General features: G+C 36.2%; 1 protein-coding gene across 9 annotated transcripts in view; it reads right to left on the reverse strand.

Annotated features, from left to right (window-relative positions):
- The window catches only part of Znf438 (zinc finger protein 438), a 190,892-nt gene that overhangs the window by 117,627 nt on the left and 58,778 nt on the right, over positions 1-14,487 (reverse strand). The gene's annotated exons all lie outside the window — the stretch shown is intronic.

The following is a 14,487-nucleotide window of genomic DNA, read 5'->3' on the forward strand; positions in this document are numbered from 1 at the left end:
AATACTTGCCACTTATCTATTTAGGACAGAGGCTACCGAATGTTCTCTGCATCCCTGGCAGGGGTTCCCAAATATATGTGGTACTTAAAAGACTATCATATCCATTTGGGCATATTTCTTTTGAATTTGAATTATAATTTATTTTGAATTTTATTTGCATTTACCTATGACATGGTAAATTTCTGAAAATTTTCCCTTAGAATCTCTTGATATAGAGAGAACATAACATTTCAACCATTATTCAGTCCTCACTGTGATCACCATGGAGAAAAGAAGCAACCAATGCCAACTGCACAACTTCCTCTGTGCTGCTCTAGACTGTGCTACAGGTGGCTCTTCCTACAGAATCTGGCCAGAAAAAAAGCCTTTCTTCAAAGAGTCATCCTTGGACTGCTGTGTAGATTGTATTCAGGCAGCACTATTTCCCAGCTCTTTCACAACTGTGACATATTTATTACTACCTGCTTGTGACCATGCTCAGCTCAACTTATGACAAGAAATTAAGCTTAGGTAGCATTCTATTGCTACTCTTGTGAAACATGACTTCAGCCCTACAAGCCTTTTCACCACTCAAGACCTTATCAATGAAAAATGGTCTGTGTGACCTGCAGTCTGAATCTGACTGTTACCATAGTGGACCCACCTCCCAGTATTCTCAACCTCAAGGCACATCCATATCCCCCCAGTGGAAAAGGTGATGACCTTTTGGAAATCTAGATAAATATCTTTTCTCAAGAAAAAATGGTGAGCTAACATTCCTCTGAGTCATTCTAGGACCAGATTACTTCCAGGTGTTCCAAGTGGGACACTCAATTTCAACACATGTCACTTACCTAATATGAAGTCAGAGCAAAATACAAGAACCACATGATTCCCTCTTCTAATCCTTCTTATTCAAAGTAGTGAGACAAATGATTTATTCCTATTAAGTTACAAGATAAATTTAAGGTGATATCTTTGTTTAAAGCAATTTTTAAAATGCTGTTAAGTGGAAACTTCCTTGCTATCTGTGATGCCCTGGTTAGTCATGGAAGTTTAAAGTTAGCAAGAATCTTTCAAGTCAGCTTTTTCATTTAATAAATCTAGCCTGAGATCCTTAAAAAGCTGAATGGTTTGCCATGGTCACAAAGAAAAACAGAACCAAGCTAGCCTCCATAGCCATGGCTTTCCAAAATGCCAAGCCAAACTTGAGCCTCTTGGCAAAAGCCTCACCCTGAGCCAATAATCCTGGAGAGGCTGTTCTCAGCTTTTCCCCACTCCCTAATCTAGCTACATGATTATCTTCTTTGAAAAATATGACAAGGCTCCCATCGCTAGAAATAACTCAGCAATGGCACTGTAACAACTGCTACAGACTTCTCCCTTTCCTACTGTTTGTAAGACAAGGCTGAGCATCCTGTAAGACCCTGTTCCCCTAAATAGTCCTCAAACCTGTGCTGAAAAAACTGGAAAAGCACTCTTATTACAGAGAGGGAAAGAAATTAATGCCCACATGTAGAAGTCACATGACTAGGCACATTCAAGATCTAGGTAACAGTCTATCAGATACTCAAAGCAGCAAGAAGTTTGTCAATGAACAAAAATATTAATGAGAATCTAAATGCCAGACCCTGTGTTATCTGGTATAGTAACTGTCAGGAACATCTTAGAAAACAAGCTTACAAGTTTACTGAACAACTGGTAACATAAAAATTCACTGCCATAAAAATCCATTAATCAACAATCCCAAATATATTCTGGACCTTATTCTTTGCTAAAGACAATATCTAATGTAAAATTTGATGCTTTAATTTCAAATCTGATGTTTTTTTAACCTTCTTTTTCTTGCTCTTATGAGCAAAGAAATTGCCTGAGGATGGGCAATAGGGAAAAGGAAAATACTATCTTTTGAAGATACAATATGGTAATAGATCAAGAAAATAATGAGGAGTAACAAGATATAAGAATACGTTTTGAATGGCTTTCTTAAAGCTCATTTTGATAAATAATTGAAAAAAATTGTTTCAGGTTGTGACACTCTCTTACTTAGGGATTTCATAATCTTTATGGCCATATAAAATTAATGAAAAAATTACAAATTATTTAAGATCACAATTTAGTCATAGTCTGAGATTATAAAAATCCTCGGATCCATATTAATAAAAACTGAGAGGCAGTTAAGTAAGTTTCTTAAATTTCATAGTGAGGAAAATCAAGAGATACCATCTGACATTTGCTTAATTATAGGTCTACACAGATTTAAACCTTTATAAAAACCTTAAAAATAGTCCCTAAAAGATTTCAAAACAGGTTATATAACTCTTAGGTAAACTATTAGTTAAAAATAATCAAAACAACATTTAACAAAGATAAAACAACTCAAAACAATGGAAACAAAGGACTTAAAACTAGAAGCTTAAAACAAGATCAAATGAAGTAAAACCAATTTTGGATCAACTTTGACAATAAATACTAATGTACTAAATATATGCTAAAAGACAAAGAAATCCAACTATGTTCCACTTTTAGGCAACATACCTAAAAGAAATTACAAACAAAGGGTACAAGGAAAGGAAGTACAAAGATTTACAGGGAAATATAAACTAACATGTCAATATCAGCTAAAACAAAACCTAAGTTATAAACTAGGAAGAGTGTTTTAGATAAAAGGTATAATCCTCAACTGAGACACTGACAAGAACTAAAACACTAACACATACACCGAAACAAAAACTGACAAATACAAAAAAATTAATGGAAGAAATGTATAACTTTAAGTTTTTCAGAAGTAAGAGAAAAATTTAATAATAGAAAAGCTGAACAAGGTGATGGATGCTTAGGCATCTCATAAAGAAGTCAACTTTAAAAGTATCTGTGTAACTTGACCAAAACTGATCATAAACTAGTCTAGAAATATAACAATAAAAACTAGAAAAGAAAATATCAATGTATTAATAATTAGTACCAAGACTACATACACACACACACACACAGAGAGAGAGAGAGAGAGAGAGGAGATAGCCAACGAGTACAGAAGAAAACCTTAAAAATCTTAAATGCTTTCCATTTTATATTAACACATAAACCTTTGGTCACACAAAGTGACTCAAAAACACGACAGCTCAAATAAGACAGGTATTTTTCTTTTTTCATGTAACAATAAAGTATGCTGGGCGTCTTGTGTCACAAGACCATTTTGAGACCCAAATTGGCTCTGCCATCCTCCACATGGTTTCCATTCACTTCTCATTTGTCACACAGCCACAACCCGCTGTAACAGAAGCTAACAAGCACAGATTCTAGATGAGCAGTCATGCACTCAGCTTGTACATGGGGGTTCTATTTCTAAAGGAAAGAACAGATTAAAGGCCACTGGTGTGTCTCCCAAATATTCTTTGTAGTTTAGAAAATGAAAAAAAAAAACTCAACTCAAGAAATTAAGAAAAGAACAATTACACTAAAACAGATTACTTGTAATTTATTTCATTTTAGCTGGCTGCTTCTTAGTGTCAAGGGTACTATCAAATATCAATTTAAGAAAATGGAAAGAAACATCATGCACGGGTCCTATTCCAATACAGGGTATCACAGGCTAGAAAGTATATTAAGAAGTCATGTTCTCACTTTCCATGTTTAAGAATATTTAGTCCATGTGTTATTGTATGCAAAAATTTATCGAAATGGATTTTTCTGGTAAACTAAGTTTCAACCTTAAACAATGGTCTTCTTACACAAGACAGGTTTTGTTAGTAAAATAACTTGAAATTTGTGAGCCAGGAATTTATTTAAAACCACCATTACCAAGGCATAGTTCAAACACACTAAGATACATAAATTTTAACTGTACTTTTCTATAGGTTTGGACAAATTTATATACTCATATAATCACTACCATAATAAAGATACAGAATGCCTTCATGATCCCAAAAAGTTCCTTTGTACTGCATCCAGGTCAATCACAACCCCTCTTGGCTGCAGGCAACAACTTGTCTACTCTGTCACAATAGGCTAAACCTGTCTTTTCTAGCATTTCTAATGTAATAATCTGAGCAGTGAATGCAATCACAGTTGGTATTCTTTTGTGCTGGCTTTTTTACTCAGTGTAATACATCTGACATTTGTCCATGTTACTTCTCAGAACCCCCTTTACTACTGAGTAATATTCCACTGCGTGAACATACTAGCAGTGCATTTATTCATCCATTAGCTGATGGACATTTACTCCAGCTTGGGTCTATTAAATGAAGTTGCTACAGGTTACGCATCTCTAAACCAAAATTTCAAAATCCAAATTTCTTTAAACTTCGAAACTTTTTGAATGCCAATGTGATGCTCAAAAATTTCAGATTTTGGAGCATTTTCAGATTAGTGGTGCTCAACTGTCAAAGTCCATAGTCCATGCAAATATTTGAAAAAGTTTTTTTTAAATCTGAAACATTTCTGGTCCCAAAAATTTCAGATAAACTACACTCAATCTGCATAAACAATGATAGACTATGTGTGAACATAGGTCTTTATCTCAGGTAATTGAGTAGAATCATATCATTTTCTAATTTTTATGACTACATTCCCATCCACAATATTTGAAAGTTCCATTTAGTCCACATCTCAGCCAATATTTGCTCTTTAAAATTTTTCAAATTTAGCTATTCTAATAGTATACAATAGTATCTTGTTATTGTATTGATTTATAGTTTTCTGATATCTAATCGTGATAAACACCTTTCTGTTGCTGTACTACATATTATCTTCATGTGCCTATTTTTAAATTGGATTATCTTATTATTAATGAGTTGTAAGAGTTCTTTACATATTCTGGTCACAGGTCATTTGTCAGGTACATGTATTGTGAATATGTTCTACTTAAGAATTGCCTTTTCATTGTCTTAACATTGTCTTTTGAAAAATGAAAGTTTTAAATTTTTATAAAGTCCATTTATCAACTTTTCATATTTCAATCCCAGGAAACTCTTGCACATGCCCAAGTTCATGAATATTTTCTCCTGTGAATTCTTCTTAAAATTTTACAGTTTTAGCCTTTTAGTCCATGATTTCTATCAAGTTGTTTTTGTGTATAGAAGTAAGGACAGAGGCTTTTTACACATGGATATTCAGGTATTCTAGTACTATTTGTTAAAAAGATTATCTTTTCATCATTGAATTATCTTGACACCACTTTCAAAAAACAATGGATATGTGGTTGTATTCTAGATTCTCTAGTCTATATTTCTATCCTTAGACCAACACTAAATTCATCACTGTCACTCCAGAGGAAGTCTTGAAATTCAGTCATAGTGAATATTCTCTAACATTACTTCTCTTTCTCTCTCTCTCTTTCTTCTTCTCTCCCTCCTCTTTGTATTTTCTTATAAATCTTAAATTTCAATTTCTAATTGTCCATTGCTAGCAAGTCTTATCCTTGTGTCCTACAATCTTGCTAAAATTCAAATATTAATTCTGGCGGCTTTTAGAGATTTCTTAGCATTTTCTCTGTACATGATCGTGTTATCTTTAAATAAATAACATTTTACTTCTACTATCCCAGTGTGTATGCAACTGGTTTCTTTTAATGCCTTACTACAATAATTTGGGTCTCTCAAAATCAGATGAACACAGAAGAGTAGGCATACTTGCCTTATTCCCCACCTTGGGAAAAAGCATTGAATTTTTTGCCATTAAAATGAGATTTTATCTACAAGTTTGATGTACATGTCTTTTGTCAGCTGAGAAAGTTCCCTAATATTTCTAGCTTCCTGATAGTTCTTATTATGAACGTTCTTATTATTCTTATTATGAATGCTTGTTGAATTTAGTCCAATACTTTTTCTCCAACCATTGAGAAGATCATCTCACTTTTTTCCTGATAAAGCAGTTAACTTATGCTGGTGGATTTTCTGCTGTTACACCAATCCAGCATCCTTGCAATAAACCCACTTTCTATATTTTTCTGGATTTGATTTTCTAATGAATTGTTTTGTTTACAATTTTTCTTCTCTATTCAGTTTTTACATTTTTCTGATTGTAGTATTAGCATAATGATAGTTTCCTAAAATGACGTGAGAAATGTTCCTTGTTCCTCTATTTTCTGCTTTAAGTGTTTGATAAAATTCATTGGTTATAATGTAATGGGTTTGAAGTTTAAGTTTTGTGAATGAGTTTTTAATATATACTTTCTTTAATAAATATAGCACTATTCAAACTTCGTATTTCTTCCAGAGACATTATTTGTCTTCCAAGGAATTTAACCATTTCATTCAAATTGTCAAATATATTTCTAAAAGATATTTGTAATATATTTTCTATATGCATTCAAATTCTGTAGAATCTGTAGTAATGTCCTCTCATTCTTGATATTAACATAAGTTACTAATTATTAGTTGATTAAACTATAGATCTATGTTTTCAATAGAATGTGCTTTTGTTTCACTGATTATCTCTGTCACTTATCTTTATTCTTTCATTGATTTTTTTGGTCTTTTCTTCACTATTTCCTTCTTTCTACTTACTTTGGTTTTAACTTACTCTTTTTTTCCAGCTTTCTAGCATGGGTACTGATAATCATTTATTTTACACCTGCTTTCTCTAATATATGCATTTAAAATTATGTAATTTTGTCTAAGCAATGCTACAGCTGCATCCAACAAATTTTTGTATGTTCCATTTGCATTTACTTCAAAACACCTTTTAACTTCCTTGTGTTTTATTTTTGTTATGATCAATTAGTTAGAAAGGTGTGATTTAATTATAAATATTGATTTTTAAGGTATCTTTCCAGTACTTTTTAAAAATTTTATGATGGTCAGAAGACATACAGTGAATAATTTCCATCATCTTAATATTTTCATTTTCTAAAAAGTTTTTGAACTGGCATATATTAACATGAGGGGGTTTCATTGTGATAGTTCCATATATGCATACAATGTAGTTGAACAAGTTCACCCCTCCATTATATTCCCATTTCCTCCCTTCCCTACTTTTCAAACAGTGTTTGGAGGGTTTCACTATGCTACCTTCATACATATGTACATAGTGTACTTTGATCTGCCTCACTCTTAGTATCCTTTCCTTTCCGTCGCTCCTTCCCTCTGATCCCCCTCCAGATAGATAGTCCCCTTTTCACATTCATGTCCCATTACTATCATTATCATCATCATCATTTCAGATCTAGGTTCCATAAATGAGTGAGACCATGCAATATTTGGCCTTTTGAGCTTGGCTTATCTCACTCAATACATTATCTTAAACTTAATGAGACTTGTTTTATGTACATATACAGTGATCTAGCTTGGTGAATGTTCCATATGTAACTGAAAAGAATACATACTCTGCTGTTGTTGAGTGGAATTTTCTGCAAATGTCAAAGAAGTCAAATTGGACCACAGTGTTGATAAATACTTCTACATCCTTCCTGATATTCTTTTTTATTCCATCAATTACTGACAAGGGTGTTGAGTTCTCCAACTATAATAGTTATCTCTGACTATAATTTGTCAAATTCTTCTTTCAGTTCCATTGGTTTCTGCTTTGTGCATTTTGAAACACAGTATTGGTTATATTTAAATTTACGATTACTTATTCTTGATAAAGTAACCCACTTATTATTACAAAATGATCCTGTTTAACCCTACAAAAGACTACTTGTTTTGATTCTCACTTTAACCCAGTCATTCCAATTTTTCTATACTAGACTGTATAATTAGACATTTGGTTATTGTCTGGCAGGAGACAGACCTCTATTTATCTTTATAAGTCTTTTCTCTCTTTGCATCAGGGCATATTCTCAAGTACACTGATGACTTCTCCTGAAAGAGTGTGTACTTAATCTCATGCAGTAAAATTCTTACTTTATTTTTTATTTTTAGATGCTCCAATGTTTTCTTTTTTATAGTATCTATTTTATTATTTTATGTTTATGTATGTGGATTGTATTTACAGTGGCTGTTTTAATACATTTGTCTGCTAATGCCATCATCTCTATCATTTCAGGGTTATTTCTATTAACTGATTTTTCTCATTCTATTGTTTATCTAGTAATGTTTGGATACATTGCAAACATGAAGTTCACTGTGAATTTTATGCTGCCAAATATTAGATTATTAGCTCACTGCTTCTGGTAGACAGTTAACTTACTTATGGATTCATCTGATTCTGTTGAGGTTTGGTTATTAAACTCTTTCAGGCTTTTACTAGAGGAGCCTTTATTTTGGGGCTAATTTTATTCCAACCTTACAGCAATTTTTCCCTTCTCTTCTTATAAAATTGTCCTCGCCATCTTCTTGGGATTTCATCCTGTGAAAGTACAGCTTGGTATTCAGTCAGATTATCAAGAGCACCCCTGTGTATATTTGGGGAATCCTTTCTTTGACAAGTTGTCTCCTCCACATAACTCTTGTTATTCAAATACTAGCCACCTCCACTGCCAACTCTACTCAGTAAGGTTGCCAAAAAATTTAGGGTTTCCATCTTTTTACCACATTGTCTGGGAATTGCCTCCAAGCAGAAAGTCTGGGTGACAAGGCAGTTTGTTTCTCTTCTCCCAGGGATCACAGTCCTGATCTGTTCCAGTAACAGAAAGCAGGCATGTCCTATGTTTTTCCAGTTTCACAGCTGCTTATCATAGGAGGGTATTCCACATCCTATTACCTTCCCATGGCCTATATTTAAATTCCTTGACAAAGTATATTTTGCTTTTATCCTACTCTTGATATTTGTACTAATCGCCATCCTAGATAGTGATCAAAACAAAAATTATTTGGCCTTGAAAATTATATTTGAACATATATCTGAATAGTAGTATGTTTAATTTTTGTAGAATTTGTAAACCGTTTTTTTTTAACTACAATTTAAATGAATCAGTTTTTCCATTTTGCATCCTTGCTATTTCCTTCTCTGTCCCACAGTGATGGTCAAGTATATAACTTTAGATTCAGGTTACTGAACTTTAAAGGTTGAAAGGAGAAATGACTTCCATTTAAAACTGTGCTGTGTATACCTCACTGGGAGAAGAGAAGCCAGGGTGAAGGACGCTTATTTTATATTTAACTATTGCAGGTGCTGAATATAAAGAAATACAGATTTTTGCATCTATATAAACTTATAAGTTGATAATATCAATAAATATTAAAGTCTACATCTAATCCACAATTGTCCATTAAAATATTTACTTCATTATCTTTATTCTTAAGACTGTTTTTTTCTTATTTGTGTCAGGAGCTTCCCTCAAATGATGTCCCCACTAAATCATTAAGTGGCTTATACCTTTACTGAGGAAAAAATTTAGCAGATGTTTATCAGGAAAACTGAAAAGAGAAAAGTGTGTGACAGCATGATCCTCTCTATAAGTACAGAAAAATTCTTTCACAAAATTCAATATCCTTCATGATAAAAGCCTTGAAAAAAGTAGGAATAGAAGGAATATACCTCAATACAGTAAAGGTACCATGTAAATAAACCTACAGGCAACATGTTCCTAAATGAGGTAAAACTGTTATCACTTACCCTAAAGTCAGGAATGAAACAAGTCCATTCTCCCCACACTAATTCAATATAATGCTAGAATTTTTAGTCAGAGCAATAAAGCAATAAAAAGAAAGAAAATGAATACAAATAGGAAAGGAAGATGTCAAATTATTCTTATTTTCAGATCCAAAATTGTCACCAAATCTCTTATATCTGATAAACACTTTTGGCAAAGTAGCAGGATACAAAATAAACATTAAAAATCAATAGTTTTAAAGCAGATACCTTAAAGCAACTGAGGCCAATAGGAAAAGGGGAACAGGTACTAGAGAAAAGGTTAGATCAAAAAGAATTAACCTAGAAGGTAACACCCACGCACAGGAAATCAATGTGAGTCAATGCCCTGTATAGCTATCCTTATCTCAACCAGCAAAAACTCTTGTTCCTTCCTATTATTGCTTATACTCTCTCTACAACAAAATTAGAAATAAGGGCAAAATAGTTTCTGCTGGGTATTGGGGGGGGGAGAGGGGGCGCAGTGGGTGGTAAGGGAGGGGGTGGGGGCAGTGGGGAGAAATGAACCAATCCTTGTATGTACATATGAATAATAAAAGAAAAATGAAAAAAAAAATCAATAGTTTTTCTATATACCATAGTGAATAGACTGAGAAAGAAATCTGGGAAACAATCCCATTAACCATAACCTCAAAAAAATTTTATTAACTAGGAATAAACCCAACAAAGGAGGTGAGAGACCTCCACAGTGGAAACTAAGACACTGGAAAAGAAACTGAAGAAGAAAACTAGAAGATGGAAGACTTCTCACATTCATGGATCCACAGAATCAATATTGTGAGAACTGATACTCTACCGAAAGCAAACTACAGATATAACAAAATCCCCATGAAAATTCCAATGTCATTCTTTACAGAAATAGAAAAATCAATCCTAAAATTCATTTGGAAGCACAAAATATCACAAATATACAAAGTAATCCTGAACAAAACCAGCAATACTGGAGACATCACAATACCTGACTTCAAATTATACTACAGAGCCATAGCATCAAAAAACGGCATGGTACTGGCACAAAAATAGACACGTACATCAACAGAATAGAATAAAAAATCCAGAAATAAGACCACACAAATACAGCCATCTGATTCGTGAAAAGGTGCCAAAAACCTTTGTTAGAGAAAAGATCCGTCTTTTCAACAAATGGGAATGCATCAAATTAAAAAACTTCTTCACAGCAAAGGAACAATTTCTAGAATCAAAAGAAAACCTACAGAATGTGAAATCTTTGCCAGTTGCTCAGTGAATTAAGGATTAATATCCAAAATATATAAAGAGCTCCAAAAATTAAACATCAGAAAGAATAGTCGAATTAATGAGTAGGCAAATGAACAGTTTTCAAAAGAAGATATATATATGGCTGAGAAATGTGTAAAGAAATGTCCAACATCCTTAGCCATAAGTGCAAGGCAAATCAAGATATTATTGAGACTCTATCTCATCCCAGTCAGAATGGCTATCAAAAAAACAAACAACAACAAATGCTGGCAAGAATGTGTGAAAAAGGGACCTGAATACACTGTTGGTGGGACGGTAAATCAGTGCAGCCACTATGGAAACCAGTAGGAAGGTTCCTTACAAAACTAAAGGCAGAACTACCGTATGATCCTGCATATATGCAAAGGAACATAAATCAAGATACAACTGAGTAGGGAGGAGGGCAAGATGGCAGATTGTTGATATCCTATTGCCCAGTAGCAACTAACTAACCTGAAAAAGGAAGATCAGAGGACCTCAAAAGGCACCCACAGGGTCCCATAACCAGCGAGAAGCAAAGCCCTCTCTGAATTCACAAATGGAGAAGCAACTAATCATAGGAAGAATGGGAAGAACAACTTGCAGCTCAATACTCCTGATCCCCCAACCCTGAAGTCGCTGTGTGGCCCAAGGCTCTATTAATCTGCACTCCCTTGACAGTAAGTCCTGCTTCCCAGCACACAGAGGAATTCGGAGCTCCATACTCCCTGCTACTGCACGACCTGCTACCTTCACCCTGAAATGCCAGGGAAACTGGTGCCCCTGTGTAAGCAGGACCCATGGCTCCCACTGTTCCATGGGTAACAGAAGGTGCAAGCCAGCAGGCTAAGCTCCCCCTGAAACAGCACCATAGAATTGTGCTCCCTGAAACCTGTGCAGGAAATCAGGTGCCAGAACCACTGCTGACTGCAGGCTTGAACCTCCTGAGCCTAGCCAGTAGCAGTGCTACTGAACTGTGCTCCCTGAAGCCCATGCAGGAAACCAGGCCCTAGAACTCCTGCAGCTTGGTTCTCCTCAGCCAGCAGCAGCACCACAGAACTGCACTCCCTAAAGCCTGTGAGGGAAATCAGGTCCCACATCTCTGGCTGCCCAGGGGCTTGGTTCTCCTGAGCCCGGCCAGCAGCAGTGCCATGGAACCGCACTCCCTGATGCCCATGCATGAAATCAGGCTCCAGGACTCCCGCTACCAAAAGTCTTGGCTCCCCCATGCTTGCAGCACTACTGCACTACCCTCCTGGAGCCCAGACCTGGAAAAGAGACCCCAGAATTTCCTCTGCCCAAAGGCTTGGTTCCCCCACGCCTGCAGCAGTCGCCATAGCCCTGGGTAGCCCAGTGCCAGCAAGCAAGCCTCAGGGCTCACGCTGCCCACAGACTTGGGTCCCCTGTGCTTGCAGCAGCTGCTGTGGCTCCTAGAAGCCCATGCCCCAATGAAAGTAGACCCCAGGGCCTCCGCTGCCTTATGGGCACCAGACAATTCAAGCCCGCCAGCTTTGCTGCCCCATAGGTACCTCAACTTGCTACTCAATGTCAAGAGCCTACCACCACACAACTAAGTGAACCCCAGGCTCCATGCTTTGCTATTCTGCTGGTGCTAGGAGGCCTTCCTATTCTGCTGGCGACAGGAGGCTTCCCTCCTCACAGAGCACAGAGGCCCAGCACTCCCCTCTGCCCTTGACAGCAAGAGAGCCCTTGCCCCCCTGTCAAAGAGCAAGAGCACCAGATTCCCCACTGAGGGGAGGAAAACTATAACCTGCTACTCTGCAGGCAGCACCAGAAGCCCTGTTGCCTGCCCCCAGGTTCACAGAAGCCCAGTGCTTCATGCTGCACCCCGTACAGAAGAGTCACGTTTCTCCTGTCCAAGAGCTGGAATCCCAGCTCTGCCACTGAGTGGCAATCTGCTGATGCTAGGAGACCTGCTCCCCACCCCCCGGAGTGCACAGAGACCCAACACTCCCCATGGCAACTGCAGGAGAGCCCCTGTGCCCACTTCAAAGGGCAGGAACTCCAGCCTCCTCACTGAGGGGAGAAAAGAAGTAATCGGCACCACAACCAGAACCCTGCAAGGGGTAACATATCCAGCATACCCCTCCCTGAGAAGCTCCAGGAGAAAAAAACTCAAAACCCCAACTACAAGGGATTAAAACCCTAACCCAAAACAACTCCAGATGTGTAAATCTCAACACAAAATGAAACAACAAGACAACCACTCTCCATCAAAAGGAAATTCCACAACTAACTATCCAAACATTTGCATAGAAGAAGGGCTATTAAATAATGAATTTTTAAAAAATAGTAAAAATGATTAACGATCTCAAAGAAGAAATACAAAAGTATTTGACCTCGAAGAGAACGTGAATAAACAAAGAAATGAGCTCAAAGGGAATACAAACAGAAGAATGAAATTAAGACTATCTGGCTATGAAAGAGGAAATAAAAAAAAATATGGAAACCCTGAAAAATAATCAATTCAAAATAAACAACTAAATATCTCATACAAATATGGCAACTGAAAGCCTGGTGAACAGAGTGGAACATGTTGAATATAGAGTATCAGGAATGGAAGACAAATAGAGGAATAAGACCAAACATTAAAAGATCATGAAAGCATGCTAAGAAACTATGAATGGAATATGCAAGATATCTGGGGCACCATGAAAAGACCAAACCTATAAATCATGGGTATAGAAAAAGGAGAGGAGATATAAACTAAAGGCATTGACAACCTATTCAACAGAATAACAGCAGAAAATTCCTTAATCTCAAGAAAGACAGAGTCACCCAGGTTAGGAATCTTACAGAATACCAAACCATTAGGACCAAAAAAGAAACACCCCCAGACACATCATAATCAAAACACTCAGCCCACAGAACAAAGAAAGAATTCTGAAAGCTGCAAAACAGAAAAGACAAGTCACATATAAAGGCAAACCCATTAGTATAACAGCAGAGTTCTCAACTCAAACTCTAAATGCAAGAAGGTCATGGAAAGACGTAATTCAGGCCGTAAATGAAGACAACTATCAACCTAGACTAATCTGCCCAGCAAAACTATCCTTTCTAATTGAAGGAGAAATTAAAACCTTCCACAGCAAGGAAAAACTAAAGGAATTTGTGACCACTAAGCCAACACTACAGAAGATACTTGAAGTACTTTTACATACAGAAGATGACACTAGAGTGAGACAGGAAGACTCAAGGAAGGATAAACCCTTTTGAGCAAGCAGACCAGTGAACAAGGAATAGGTAAAACTAAACAACAGGGGAAAAAGAATGACTGGAAACAACAGGCATCTCTCAATATTAACACTGAACATAAATGGCTTCAATGCCCCAATCAAAAGACACAGAATAGCAAAACGAGTTTAAAAAAAAACAAGACCCAACCATATGCTGCTTACAAAAGACTCATCTCACTGAAAAAAACTGGCTTAGGTCAAAGGGTAGAAAAAAGTTTTCTAAGCAAATGGACCCCATAAACAAGCAGGAGTAGCTATACTCATATCTGACAAAGTAGACTTCAGACTAAAATCAATCAGAAGAGACAAAGAAGGTCACTTCATATCAATGAAAGGAACAATTCATCAGGAGGAACTATCAATCCTTAACATATATGCAAAAAACACAGGGGCACCCATTTACATTAAAAAAACTCTAATGTCCCTAAGAGCACAGACAGACACTAACACAGTGATAGTGGGAGAACTGAATATCCCACTG

This window comes from Castor canadensis, chromosome 15 (genome assembly GCF_047511655.1).
Source record: "Castor canadensis chromosome 15, mCasCan1.hap1v2, whole genome shotgun sequence".
Lineage (NCBI taxonomy): Eukaryota > Metazoa > Chordata > Mammalia > Rodentia > Castoridae > Castor > Castor canadensis.